The sequence below is a fragment of the Pan paniscus genome, chromosome 18 (genome assembly GCF_029289425.2).
Source record: "Pan paniscus chromosome 18, NHGRI_mPanPan1-v2.0_pri, whole genome shotgun sequence".
In the NCBI taxonomy this organism is placed as follows: domain Eukaryota; kingdom Metazoa; phylum Chordata; class Mammalia; order Primates; family Hominidae; genus Pan; species Pan paniscus.
Window position 1 is genome coordinate 68,075,145 of NC_073267.2, and position 13,789 is coordinate 68,088,933.

At 44.2% G+C, this 13,789-nt stretch overlaps 1 non-coding gene across 1 annotated transcript; it reads left to right on the forward strand.

Moving 5' to 3' along the window:
- Positions 1–10,934: 10,934 nt before the first annotated feature.
- On the forward strand, positions 10,935–11,035 carry LOC112438777 (small nucleolar RNA U13). Its single transcript, XR_003027132.1, has one exon. It is a non-coding gene; the product is annotated as a small nucleolar RNA U13 (small nucleolar RNA).
- Positions 11,036–13,789: the final 2,754 nt, after the last annotated feature.

A 13,789-nucleotide genomic window follows, 5' to 3' on the forward strand; every position in this document is an offset into this window, starting at 1 on the left:
AAAAAAAAAAAAGAAAGAAAGAAAGAAAAGGGCTATCTAAATGGGTGAGAAAAAAGGAGAAGAGATAGAAGTCAGAACAAAAATTCACTGATTACATCTTTTATTTTTGGTTTTGATTTCTGAGCCATGTAAATATATTGCATGATTGAAAATTTTAAGAAAAGGCCAGGCGCGGTGACTCACACCTGTAAACCCAGCACTTTGGGAGGGTGAGGCGGGCAGATCACCTGAGGCCAGGAGTTTGAGACCAGCTTGGCCAACATAGTGAAACCCTGTCTCTACTAAAAAATACAGAAAAAATTAGCCAGGTGTGGTAGCTAGCACCTGTAGTCCCACCTACTCAGGAGGATAAGGCATGAGAATCGCTTGAACTCAGGCCGTGGAGGTTGCAATGAGCCGAGATTATGCCATTTCACTCCAGCCAGGGTGACAGAGCTAGACTCTTGTCTCAATTTAAAAAAAAGAAAAAGAAAAAGAAAGAAAAAGAACATTTTAAGAAAGATAAACTAAAACACAAACAAACCTGAATGTCCAATTTGTATTACAAAACACAGTGAAACCAGGCCAGGCACAGTGGCTCACAACGTAATCCCAGTACTATGGGAGACCAAAGAAGGCAGATAACTTGAGGTCATGAGTTCGAGACACCCTGGCCAACACAGTGAAACCCTGCCTCTACTAAAAATACAAAAAATTAGCCAGGCATAGTGGCTCGTGCCTGTAATACCAGCTACTCGGGAAGCTGAGGCAGGAGAATTGTTGAGCCTGGGAGGCTGAGGCTGCAGCGAGCTGAGATCGCATCACTGCACTCCAGCCTGGGTGACGTAGTGAGACTCTGTCTCAAAAAAAAAAAAAAAAAGAACTAAAAGTAGAACTATCATTTGATCCAGCAATCCCACCTACTGGGTATCTGTCCAGAAGAAAAGAAATTATTATACAAAAAAGATACTTGCACACATGTTTACAGCAGCACAATTCGCAATTGCAAAACATGGAACCAATCCAAATGCCCATCCATCAACGAGTGGATAAACAAACTGTGGTATATATATACACAACGGAATAGTACTCAGCCATAAAAAGGAATGAATTAATGGCATTCGCAGCGACCTGGATGAGACTGGAGACTATTATTCTAAGCAAAGTCAATCAGGAATGGAAAACCAAACATCATATGTTCTCACTCATAAGTGGGAGCTAAGCTATGAGGATGCAAAGGCATAAGAATGACACAATAGACCTTGGGGATTCAGGAGGAAAGTGTGGGAAGGGGATGAGGAATAAGACTACAAAGTGGGTACAGTGTATACTGCTCAGGTGATGGGTTCACCAAGTTCTCACAGATCACCACTAAAGAACTTACTCGCCGGGGGCAGTGGCTCATGCCTGTAATCCCAGCACTTGGGGAGGCCGAGGCAGGTGGATCACGAGGTCAGGAGTTCGAGACCAGCCTGACCAACACGGTGAAACTCCACCTCTACTAAAACTACAAAAATTAGCCAGGTGTGGTGGCACACACCTATAATCCCAGCTACTTGGGAGGCTGAGGCAGGAGAATCGCTTGAACCTGGGAGGCGGAGGTTGCAGTGAGCCAAGCTCTTGCCATTGCACTCCAGCCTAGGTGACAGAGGGAGACTCTGTCTCAAAAAAAAACACAACAAAATACAAACAAACAAAAAAACAAAACTTACTCATGTAACCCACACCACCTGTCCCCCAATAACCTATAGAAATAAAAATTTTGGAGGGGTGGGAGAGACAGTTTCAAGCTTGTCGCCCAGGCTGGAGTGCAATGGCATGATCATGGCTGATGCAGCCTTGATCTCTTAGGCTCAAGTGATCCTCCCGTCTTAGCCTCCCAAGTAGCTGAGACTACAGACACATGCCACCATGCCTGGCTACTTATTTTATTTTTTGTAGACACCAGGTCTCACTTTGTTGCCCAAGCTGGTCTGGAACTCCTGAGCTCAAGTAATCCTCCCACCTCAGCCACCCAAGGTGTTGGGATTATAGCCATGAACTATGTGGCCAGAAAACATTTTTAATTGGAAAATTTTACTATTCTCATTCCTTCTTTTATCATGAAGGAATATCCTTCTGGGATCACTTAGGGTGATATATATATATGTCATATTATATATAATAATACATTAACATATATAATACATTAACATGTTACTAACATATACATTATCTACTAAAGTTGGCATTCCTATCAACTCAAACATTTGAGCCCTAACTATACACCATGTACTCACTTTAGGTATTATAGAAAACACAAAAGGAAACATTGACCAAGAGGCTTAATGTAATAAATACAGACTTTACTATAACGCTATGCAACTAAGGCAGCTGTGTGTAAGAATTGGAAAGGGGAGAGAGGGCTATTTAAAATGCTGATTCCTGGCTGGGCAAGGCGGCTCACGCCTATAATCCCAACACTTCAGGAGGCCGAGGTGGGTGAATCACTTGAAGCCAGGAGTTCAAAACCAGCCTTGCCAACATGGCAAAACCCCATCTCTACTAAAAATACAAAAACCTAGCCAGGCATGGCGGTAGACACCTGTAATCCCAGCTACTCAGAGAATCGCTTAAACGCAGGAGGTGGAGGGTTGCAGTGAGCTGAGATCGCACCAATGCACGCCAGCCTGGGCAACAGAGCAAGACTCTGCCTCAATAAAGAAATAAATAGGCCAGGCGCGGTAGCTCATGCCTGTAATCCCAGCACTTTGGGAGGCCGAGGCAGGCGGATCACTTGAGGTCGGGAGATCGAAATCATCCTCACTAACATGGTGAGATTCCGTCTCTACTAAAAATACAAAAAATTAAAAGGCGGGGCGCGGTGGCTCACACCTGTAATCCCAGCACTTTGGGAGGCCAAGGAGGGTGGATCACAAGGTCAGGAGATCGAAACCATCCTGGCTAACACAGTGAAACCCTGTCTTTACAAAAATACAAAAAAATCACCCAGGCGTGGAGGCAGGTGCCTGTAGTCCCAGCTATTCGGGAGGCTGAGGCAGGAGAATGGCATGAACCCAGGAGGTGGAGCTTGCAGTGAGCTGAGGTCGCACTACTGCACTCCAGCCTGGGCGACAGAGTGAGACTCCATCTCAAAAAAACATAAAACAAACAAAACAAAACAAAAAATACAAAAAAAATCAGCCGGGCGTGGTGGCAGGCACCTGTAGCCCCAGCTACTTGGGAGGCTGAGGCAGGAGAATCGCTTAAACCCAGGAGGTGGAGGTTGCAGTGAGCCGAGAGCACACCACTGCGCTCCAGCCTGGGTGACAGAGCTAGACTTGGTCTCTAAATAAATAAATTTTAAAAATGCTGATTCCTAAGCACCACCCAAGACCAAGAGAGTCAACACTGCTAGAGAAAAGGAGTACAGGCTGTCTATTTTAAACTCCCCAGTCAGGCTGAGCGCGGTGGCTCACGCCTGTAATCCTACCACTTTGGGAGGCTGAGGCGGGTGGACTTCCTGAGCCCAGGAGTTCAAGACCAGCCTGGGCAATACGGTGAAACCCTGTCTCTGCTAAAATACAAAAAATTAGCCGGGCGTGACAGTGTGCACCTGTAGTCCCAGATACTCGGGAGGCTGAGGCAGGGGAATTGCTTGAACCCGGGAAGCAGAGGTTACAGGGAGCCGAGATCACGCCACTGTACTCCAGTCTGAGCGATAGAGCGAGACTCCATCTCCAAAAAAAATAAATAAAATAAATAAACTCCCCAGTCAATTCCTGAGAACCACTGACCTAAGGAGCAGTGTCAGGTTATTCCTTGCTAACAGGTATTAGAAATATTTAAGAAGCCGGGAACGGTGGCTCACGCCTGTAATCCCAGCACTTTGGGAGGCCAAGGAAGGAGGATCACCTAAGGTCAGAAGTTCGAGACCAGCCTGGCCAACATGGTGAAACCTTGTCTCTACTAAAAATACAAAAATTAGCTGGGTGTGGTGGCAGGCATCTGCAGTCCCAGCTACTCAGGAGGCTGAGGCAGGAGAATGGCATGAACCCGTGAAGCAGAGCTTGCAGTGAGCCGAGATCACGCCACTGCACTCCAGCCTGGAAGACAGAACGAGACTCCGTCTCAAAAAAAAAAAAAGAAATATTTAAGAAAAGGATACTGTACTTTGATGCAATCTCTTCTTTGAGGACAAGGAATGCCCCTCACACCTACTTCTTTTTCTCCCCTTAACTTCTTCCAACTGGACCAAAGACATCTGTTTGCTCGTTTGTTTTTTCCTTTAACAGAAGGGGTCTTGCTCTGTTATCCAGGCTGGAGTCTAGTGGTGTGACCACACCTCACTGCCAACCTCAAACACTCCTGGACTCAAGTGATCCTCCCACCTGAGCCTCCCAAGTAGCTGGACCTACAAGAATGTGCCACATGCCAGGCTGCAAAGACATCGATCTAAAGGCAGTTTGGTTTCCCACAGCACTGATGCCAGCAATGTTCTACCAGCTACCTTGCTCTAAATTTAAATATCAGGCACCTTAAGAAGACAAGTAGGCAAGACCCAAGGCTATCAGTTTATTGAACTGCCAACTTCCAATACTAAAAAAATACTAAATACTAAATACAGAATACTTACACCAACTGATAACCAAGTTTGACCTTGAAAATTATTTATTTCCCAAGTAGCATTCTGACCTAAAAGAGGTCAATCTGAGCCTTGTCTTTTTTTCACTCTCTTTCTGCAATTATGAAAATGTTCTACAACAGACTGGCGCCGTGGCTCACACCTGTAATCCCAGCACTGTGGGAGGCCGAGGCTGATGGATCACCTGAGGTCAGGAGTTCAAGACCAGCCTGGTCAATATGGCAAAACCCCATCTCTACTAAAAGTACAAAAATTGGCCAGGCATGGTGGCATGCACCTGTAATCCCAGCTACTCAGGAGGCTGAGGCAGGAGAATAGCTTGAACCCAGGAGGTGGATGTTGCAGTGAGCCGAGATCCTGCCACTGCACTCCAGCCTGGGCGACAAGAGCAAAACTTCTATGGAAGGCTGATTATACACTTACTAATATTAACTACTTCTCCAAGAGGCAAAGACTCTAGATTTATGGGGCAGTTCCAAAAGGTTGGTTCACTTATTAAAATCTTAGTTATAACTATTGTGTACATAATAGAATAACTTATGCAAGTATAATAAACACTAAGTAGAATTGGTCTAAGCACTTTACATGTTTCTTTAATCCTCACAACTCAAGGGTGATATTATTACCCCAACTTTACAGATAAGGAATAGTTTAACTTTCAGATAGTAAGTAGCATAATTTTGAAGATACTGAGCAGTAGAGGTTTTTTGTTTGTTTTTCAGACTCGCTCTGTCACCTAGGCTGGAGTGCAGTGGCATGACCTTGGCTCACTGTAACCTCCCCCTCCCAGGTTGAAGCGATTCTCCTGCCTCGGGATCCTAAGTAGCTGGGATTACAGGCATGCGCCAACACGCCCAGCTAATTTTTTTTTATTTTTAGTAGAGATGGGGTTTCATCATGTTGGCCAGGCTGGTCTTGAACTCCTGACCTCGTGATCTGCCCACCTCAGGCTCCCAAAGTGCTGGGATTACAGGCTTGAGTCACCACGCCTGGCTTAGAGGTTAAGTCTAAAACAAGCAAAAATCCTTTCAAAATCGATTTGTACAAGTCTAAATAATTGTTTTAATACCAATTCTTGGTATCAATAAGCATCTCCACTCTCACAGAAGAGTTTTAGGCCCCTAAACCATCTGCATTATACCTCTGCACTGAATACTTAGGAGTCACCTTTTAATTCATTACTTTTTCTCCAGGCAATGACCAATTCTTTAAAAACTATCAACTGAAAGCCTAAATATCCATCAAAAGGGCACTGATTAAGTAAATCATAAAGTGGCAAACCATGTAATAACTAAAAAAAGGACCCATAAATAATAGAAATTATCTATTGAGGGGAAAAAACAGTCACGTAACAGTGGTCTATTTAGATTATGTTCTTATATATACAAAGTATCTAATAAGAATAACTCTTTTGAAAAGTTACATAAAATAGTTGAGAAAGGAACTGAAGTTTTTTTTCAAAGTAGAAAATTGGTCACCGTGGTGGCTCTCGCCTGTAATCCCAGCACTTTGGGAGGCCGAGGCGGGTGGATCACGAGGTCAGGAGATAGGGACCATCCTGGCTAACATGGTGAAACCCCGTCTCTACTAAAAATATAAAAAAAAATTAGCCGGGCGTGGTGGCGGGCACCTGTAGTCCCAGCTACTCAGGAGGCTGAGGCAGGAGAATGGCGTGAACCCGGGAGGCGGAGCTTGCAGTGAGCCAAGATCGCGCACTGCACTCCAGCCTGGGCGACAGGGCAAGACACTGTCTCAAAAAAAAAAAAAAAAAGAAAATTACTCTCAAAACCAAAAAATATTATGCCAGTAGCTTTGCATATTCCAAGACTCTCTATGCAAAATCCCAACCTATGGAAGCCATTCACCTCACTCACTGTAGAAAAGAGATAACATAGATGGCCCGAGCCTGCTGTCCTTAGAAAGGCTTGCACAGTTGGCCCTTGGCTGGTCTCTGATAACTTTCAGAAGAGTTCTCACCATCCCCAGGGCTACTAAGAGTGACTCACTCTGCATAAACTGCACAAACCAAATGTGGTTTATGATGAACACCGGCTTTCTATCTAGATGAATACCAGCTTTCTGTCTAGGAGCCTAAAATTTTAATATGTGGTAGGCAGAGGGTGCCTACAGGAACAGGCCCCACCAATAATAACAATAGGCACTGAGTTTCTAGCAAAAGCTTCCCTGCTAGGCAACATTTCACATACATGTGCTGTCGCAACTCCATGCTGGAGGAATTGTGTCCTGTGTGACTCCACTGGGAGAGGACACTTGGGAGCATGAGCCTGGTTTCCTCCCGGATTCACCCCATTCACCATCTCCCCTTGCTGATTTTGCTTTGTATACTTTGCTACAGAAAAACACTTTTTATTGTATTTTATTTTTTTGAGACGGGGTCTCACTCTGTCGCCCAGGATGGAGTGCAGTGGCCTGAGCTGGGCTCACTGCAGCCTCTACCTCCCAGGCTCAAGCGATCCTCCTGCCTCAGCTTCCGGAGTAGCTGGGACCACAGGCATATGCCACTACGTCTAATTTTTTGTATTTTTATTAGAGACAGGGTTTCACCATGTTGGTCAGGCTGGTCTTGGAACGCCTGGCCTCAACTGATCTGCCCGCCACGGTCTCCTGACATGCTGGGATTACAGGCATCAGCCACAGCACTGGGCCTGTATCCTTTGCTATTTTAAAAAAAAAAAAGAAAATCAGCCCTGGGCTTTTCTCCTAGTGAATTACTGAACCTGCAGGTGGACTTGGGAACTGTCCCCAACACGCTTGCCCAGCAGAGATGAAATATCTTCTAGAGGTAAGTGGGACCCAAATTGTGGATTTCCTGTCTAGCACATGGAGAATCCATTTCAGAATTTTGAATCTTATCACAAAGATGATCTGGGAAGCTATTTTGATTGGTTTGGGTCTGTTTTAGTAAACAGGGAGATGCAGAGATGGGCTAGATGCTCACCAAACTGTTTCCTCTTCCCAGCTAAAGAATTAGAATACATTTCTCAGCTTCTCTTGCATTGGTTTGGCTGTAAGACTTAGTTCCTAATCCACAAAGTATACAGCAAATATGGTATGTGGCACTTTCAGACCTAGCTCATAAAACCTCACTCATGATTCTCTGTTTTTCACTATCTGCCCGATGAATAAACCCCCAAGACCTAGAGGAGGATGATGTCATGAGATGACAGATGAAGGCAGACTTCTTGAATTATTGCACAGGATCCTCAATGAAACATCCTCAATGAAAATTATTTGAGGAAGAAATACATTTTTACTCTGTTAAGCCGCTGTTATCTTGGATTTGTTTTAGGCCTGTTTTGCCTAATAACAGACAAAATGATCAAATGAACATTTTTAGAAGTTACTCTTGATGATGGGAAATACCAAGAAAGGAAAGATAAGGTCACAGGAAAGCCATGAACATGTAAGGAAAAGAGAAGCGAATGTACTCAAGAAACAGCAGGCCAGACACAGTAGCACGCACCTCTAATCCCAGCACTTTGGGAGGCCAAGAAAGGAGGATGGCTTGGGACCAGGAGTTCAAGACCAGCCTAGGCAACATAGAATAACCCCATCTCTACTTTTTTTTTTTTTTTAATTAGCAAGGTGCAGTGGCAAATGCCTTTAGCCCTAGCTACTAGAGAGGCTGAAGGGGGAGGACTGTCTGAGCCCAAGTGAGCTATGATCAGGCCATTGTCCTGCAGCCTGGATGACAGGGCAAGACACTGACTCTACCAAAAAAATAAAAAATAAGAAATTGCAATAACTCTTTTTGTTAGTTTTTTCAGACAGAGTCTCGCTCTGTTGCCCAGGCTGGAGTGCAGTGGCATGATCTCGGCTCACTGCAACCTCCGCCCCCCGGGTTCAAGCAATTCTCTGCCTCAGCCTCCCAAGTAGCTGGGATTATAGGCGCCTGCCACCACGCCCGGCTAATTTTTACATTTTTAGTGGAAACAGGGTTTCACCATCTTGGCCAGGCTGGTCTTGAACTCCTGACCTCAGGTGATCCACGTGCCTCGGCCTCCCAAAGTGCTGGGATTACAGGCGTGAGCCACCACGCCCGGCCTACAAGGACTTTGTTTTTATTTTTTATTTTTAGTACAGATGGGGCCTTGCTATATTGCCCAGGCTGGTCTCAAACTCCTGAGCTCAAGCAGTCCTCCCACCTCAGCCTCCCAAAGTGCTGGGATTACAGGTGTGAGCCACAGCATCCAGCTGGTTTTTTCGTTTTTTGTTTTTAAAGGAAAACGAGATATAGTCAAAGTTTGGGAAATTCCTTCTGCCTTCACTACCCATCATAGTGCTTATTTTCCATAATCTTATTTCAGGTTGGTTTGCTTTCGTGAGAATGACATGATTATTTTATATATTACTACTAGATTATTTGGCAGCATTTTTTTCAATAATACAGTGTATGCCAATTTTAGAGATTTTAAAGTATGGAAATTTTGTTTTAGAATCAGTGAAATACGTTATTTCCTTTCCCCCATGTAGTCTTCTGTTACATGTGCCATTGTAAAACTAAAATAATTTTAAGTGTCTTGTGATTTATACCAAGAATAAGTAAATCTAAAGTGAACAAAATAAACCTAATGAGAAATCTGAACCTCAAGAAGGCATCTATGGAAAAAAAAAAACTGAAGAGCAGTAGTATCTCCAAAAGCATTTTGAAATGTTTAGGTGTCAGAAGAGTTACTGGCATTCAGTAAGAATTAAGGATGAAATTAAACATCTTGCAAGAGGCCAGGTGCAGGGCTCACGCCTGTAATGCCAGCATTTTGGGAGGCTGAGGCAGGAGGATCACTTGAACCTGGAGTTTGAGACCCATCTGGGGAACAGTGAGACCATCTCAACAAATAAATACATAAACAAGCAAGCAGGGCATGGTGGCATGCACCTGTAGCCCTGGCTACTTAGAAGGCTGAGGTAGGAGGATCACTTAAGCCTGAGAGGTTGAGGCTACAGTGAGCCATGATTGCACCACTGCACTCCAACCTGGGCAACAGAGCAAGAGTGTCTCAAAAAAATTTTTTTAATTAAAAAAAAAATAACAAACCACATCTTACAAGGGGACAATACAGGCTGGGCATCCCAAATTTGAAAATCCAAAGTTCGAAAGACTCCAAAATCCAAAACGTTTTGAGCACAAACATGACACTCAAAAGAATACTCATTGGCGCATATTGGTAAGTACAAGAATTTTCCAAAATCTGAAATGAGAAACATGTCTAGTCTCAAGCATTTAAGATAAGCGATATTCAACCTCTATCGCCAACAAAGAACTACACTGCCCAAATGCCAACAGTGCCCTTGTTGAGAAAATGGCTGATATATCCACCTTCTATAGGATGGGCCCTCAATGTAAACACCTCAAAATTAACTTTTGGCTGGTGCAGTGGCTCATGCCTGTAATCTCAGGACTTTGGGAGGCTGAGTCAGGAGGACCACTTGAAACCAGGAGCTCAAGACCAGCTTGGGCAACATAGCAAGACCCTGTCTCTACAACTACAACAATAAAAATTAGCTGGGTGTGGCACTGTGTGCCTATAGTCTTAGCTACTTGGGCTGCTGTGGGAGGATGGCTTGAGCCCAGGAGTCTGTGATTTTAACGAGCTATCACAGCACTACTGCACTAGAGCATGGGTAACAGAGCAAGACCCTGCCTCTATAAAATTAAAGAAAAAATTGACTTTCCACATTAACACAAAGCCAAGCAGAGCTTAAATCCAGAAGATGGTAAGAAATGGTATGCAGCTTACATAAAGTGGCTAACACAAGTTATTAGAAAAACAGTTTATGCATAACTATTTTGTGGTGGATTGTGTACTTGCACCTGCAATCCCAGCCAGCTACTCAGGAGGGTGAGGTGGGAAGACTGACTGAGCCCAGGAGTTCAAGGCTGCATTGAGCTGTGGTCGCGCTTTGTCTCTAAAAAAAAAAAATTAATTAAAAAGAGTTTGGCCGGGCACGGCAGCTCACGCCTGTAATCCCAGTACTTTGGGAGGCTGAGGTGGATGGATCACGAGGTCAGGAGTTCGAGACCAGCCTGGCCAACATGGTAAACCCCGTGTCTACTAAAGATACAAAAAATTAGCAGGACATGGTGGCGCACATCTGTAATCCCAGCTACTTGGGAGGCTGAGGCAGGAGAATCAGCTTGAACCCAGGAGGCAGATGTTGCAGCGAGCTAAGATCGCACCATTGCACTCCAGGCTGGGCGACAGGGCGAGACTCCATCTCAAAGAAAAAAATTAGCAGGGCGTGTTGGCGCACACTCCAGCCTGGGCGACACAGAGAAACCCTGTCTCAAAAAAAAAAAGAAAAAGAGTTGACCCTTCCGTAGTTCATAAGCATGATGACTGGGTGTTCACATGCATGCGTGAGATATGGCAACCTCAAACCTTGTTACATCAGCACCTTACCTGTCTGACATGAAAAAAAGAGTTGACTTGCTTTTTATATACACGTATTAATCAAGCAATTTATTTCACTCAATGCTACAGTGCCTTCAATAACTTGTAACATTTAACAGCCTTGTGTATGTGCCTTAAATATTTTACAAGAATTAATCTAATCCACGCCAGGCATGGTGGCTCCCGCCTGTAATCCCAGCACTTTGGGAGGCTAAGGTGGGAGGATTTTTTGAGGCTGGGAGTGCAAGGCCAGGCTGAGCAACATAGTGAGACCCCCATCACTATAAAAAAACTTTTTTTAATTAGCTGGACGTAGTGGTGCACACCTGTAGTCCCAGCCACTGACTGGGGAGACTGAGGTGGGAGGATGGCTTGAACTCAGGAGGTCATGGTTGCAGTGAGCCATGACCGTGCCACTGCACTCCAGCCTGGGCAACAGAGACCCTGTCTCAAAAAACAAAATAACAGAGAGTAGCCTTCTTGAAGCTATTTTATTTTAAAAAGAACTACACCAAGAGAAAACTCTCAAATCTCAGAATTCAATTTACGATGCTAAAGAACTTGTTAAAACTCAAGTCCCTCCATCTTTAGGCAGTCTCAGCAGAACTGCAAATTTATTATTATTACACTGACCATTAATTGTAAAAGAGCATCTTTTGGTCACACTAGAGTTTTGCATTTTCTTTCTTTTTTTTTTTTTTGAGACAGAGTCTCGCTCTGTCACCCAGGCTGAAGTGCAGTGGCGCGATCTCAGCTCACTGCAACCTCCGCCTCCCAGGTTCAAGCAATTCTCCTGCCTCAGCCTCCCAAGTAGCTGGGACTAGCCGCCCGCCACCACACCTGGCTAATTTTTGTATTTTTAGTAGAGACGGGGTTTCACCATATTGACCAGGCTGGTCTCGAACTCCTGACTTTGTGATCTGCCCGCCTCGGCCTCCCAAAGTGCTGGGATTACAGGCGTGAGCCACCGCGCGTAGCCAAGTTTTGCATTTTCATAGTGAGGAAATGAAAAATTCAAATCTTGTTTCTAGTCGTCCAAAAAACTGCTGGGAAAAAAACCTTATTTGCTTTGGTCACAACTAAGAAAACTCTATCCAAATAAAAGGTTGGGGGTAAAGAAAGATCTCCCTAATTAATTCAAGAAATTGCCAAGATGTAAATAGTTTAACTCTGTAGATTACTAGAGATAGTCTTGATATTCTAAAATCCAATGCACAAATGAAACTAAAATCCTACCTACATAATGAACCACCACCGATAGATCTTTTCCTCTGAAATGTTGCTCATTCAAGCAGTATGAAAAAAAGAAAAACCAGAGTATCGACTTCCAAGAATGCTATATTCTATCAATTTACCCAACTGTAATAAATGAAGCACTATTCAATTACAGTTCAACTGTATATATGCACTGGGGAAAGAGAGACTCCTTACTCACTATGGGACAGAAAACTTAAAAGGCATTGTAGGGTGCACTTAAGTGAAACTGGCCAAGGATGGCAAAAAATCAATTTTGCTTAAGGAAATTAGGTATTTATAGACAGTACATCTGAGTTTGGACTAGAATGATAAAGTTTTGGTAGAGATGACATTCCAGATGTAAAAAGACGAAGAGGCTGGGTGCGGTGGCTCAAACCTGTAATCCCAACACTTTGGGAGGCCGAGGTGGGCAGATCACCTGAGGTCAGGGGTTCAGGACCAGCCTGGCCAACATGAGGAAACCCCATCTCTACTAAAAATGCAAAAATTAGCCGGGCATGGTGTGGCAGGCGCCTGTAATCCCAGCTACTCGGCGGGGATAAGGCAGGAGAATCGCTTGAACCCGGAAGGAGGTGGTTGTATTGCAGTGAGCCAAGCTCGTGACACTACATTCCAGCCTGGGTGACACAGCGAAGACTCTGTCTCATTTAAAAAAAAAAAAAAAAAAAAGAGGACAAAGATATATTTGGGTACCACTGCTTAACAGTCTTTTGACTATAATACAACACAGTAGTACCACAGGGAAGGAGGAATCAACACTTATAATTCCAGATGAAGGTATTAGAATGACTTCTGAACAAAGAAAGGATATTTCCAAAGCAATGATTTAAGTGGCATTTTGGCAGAAATATAAAAAATTAACTGCAGTCCTAGAATCTTTTACAATCACAATATCCACATATTATTTGTGAAATAAACCCAAAAACCAACTATAATGGAGATTAGTTAGAAAGTTATTTCAAAAAAGACAAGAGCCTGAAACCAGACAAAAAGATAACTTTTTTTTTTCTTTTTTTTTGAGACAGAGTCTGTCACCCAGGCTGGAGTGCAATGATCACAGCCCACTGCAGCCTCGACCTCCCCAGGCTCAGGTGATCCTCCCACCTCAAGTTTCGTATTTTTAGCAGAGATGGGGTTTCATCATATTGCCCAGGGTGGTCTGAAACTCCTTGGCTTAAGTGATTTGTACACCTCTGCCTCCCAAAAGTGTTAGGATTGCAGGCGTGAGCCACTGCGCTGGCCCAGCTAACTATTCTTTCTTTTTCTTTTTTGAGACAGAGTTTTGCTCGTTACCTAGGCTGGAGTGCAATGGTGCAATCTCGGCTCACCGCAACCTCCACCTCCCAGGGTCCAGCGATTCTCCTGCCTCAGCCTCCCAAGTAGCTGAGATTACAGGCACGCGCCACCACGCCCAACTAATTTTGTATTTTTAGTGGATACGGGGTTTCTCCATATTGGTCAAGCTGGTCTCAAACTCCAGACCTCAGGTGATCCGCCCGCCTCGGCCTCCCAAAGT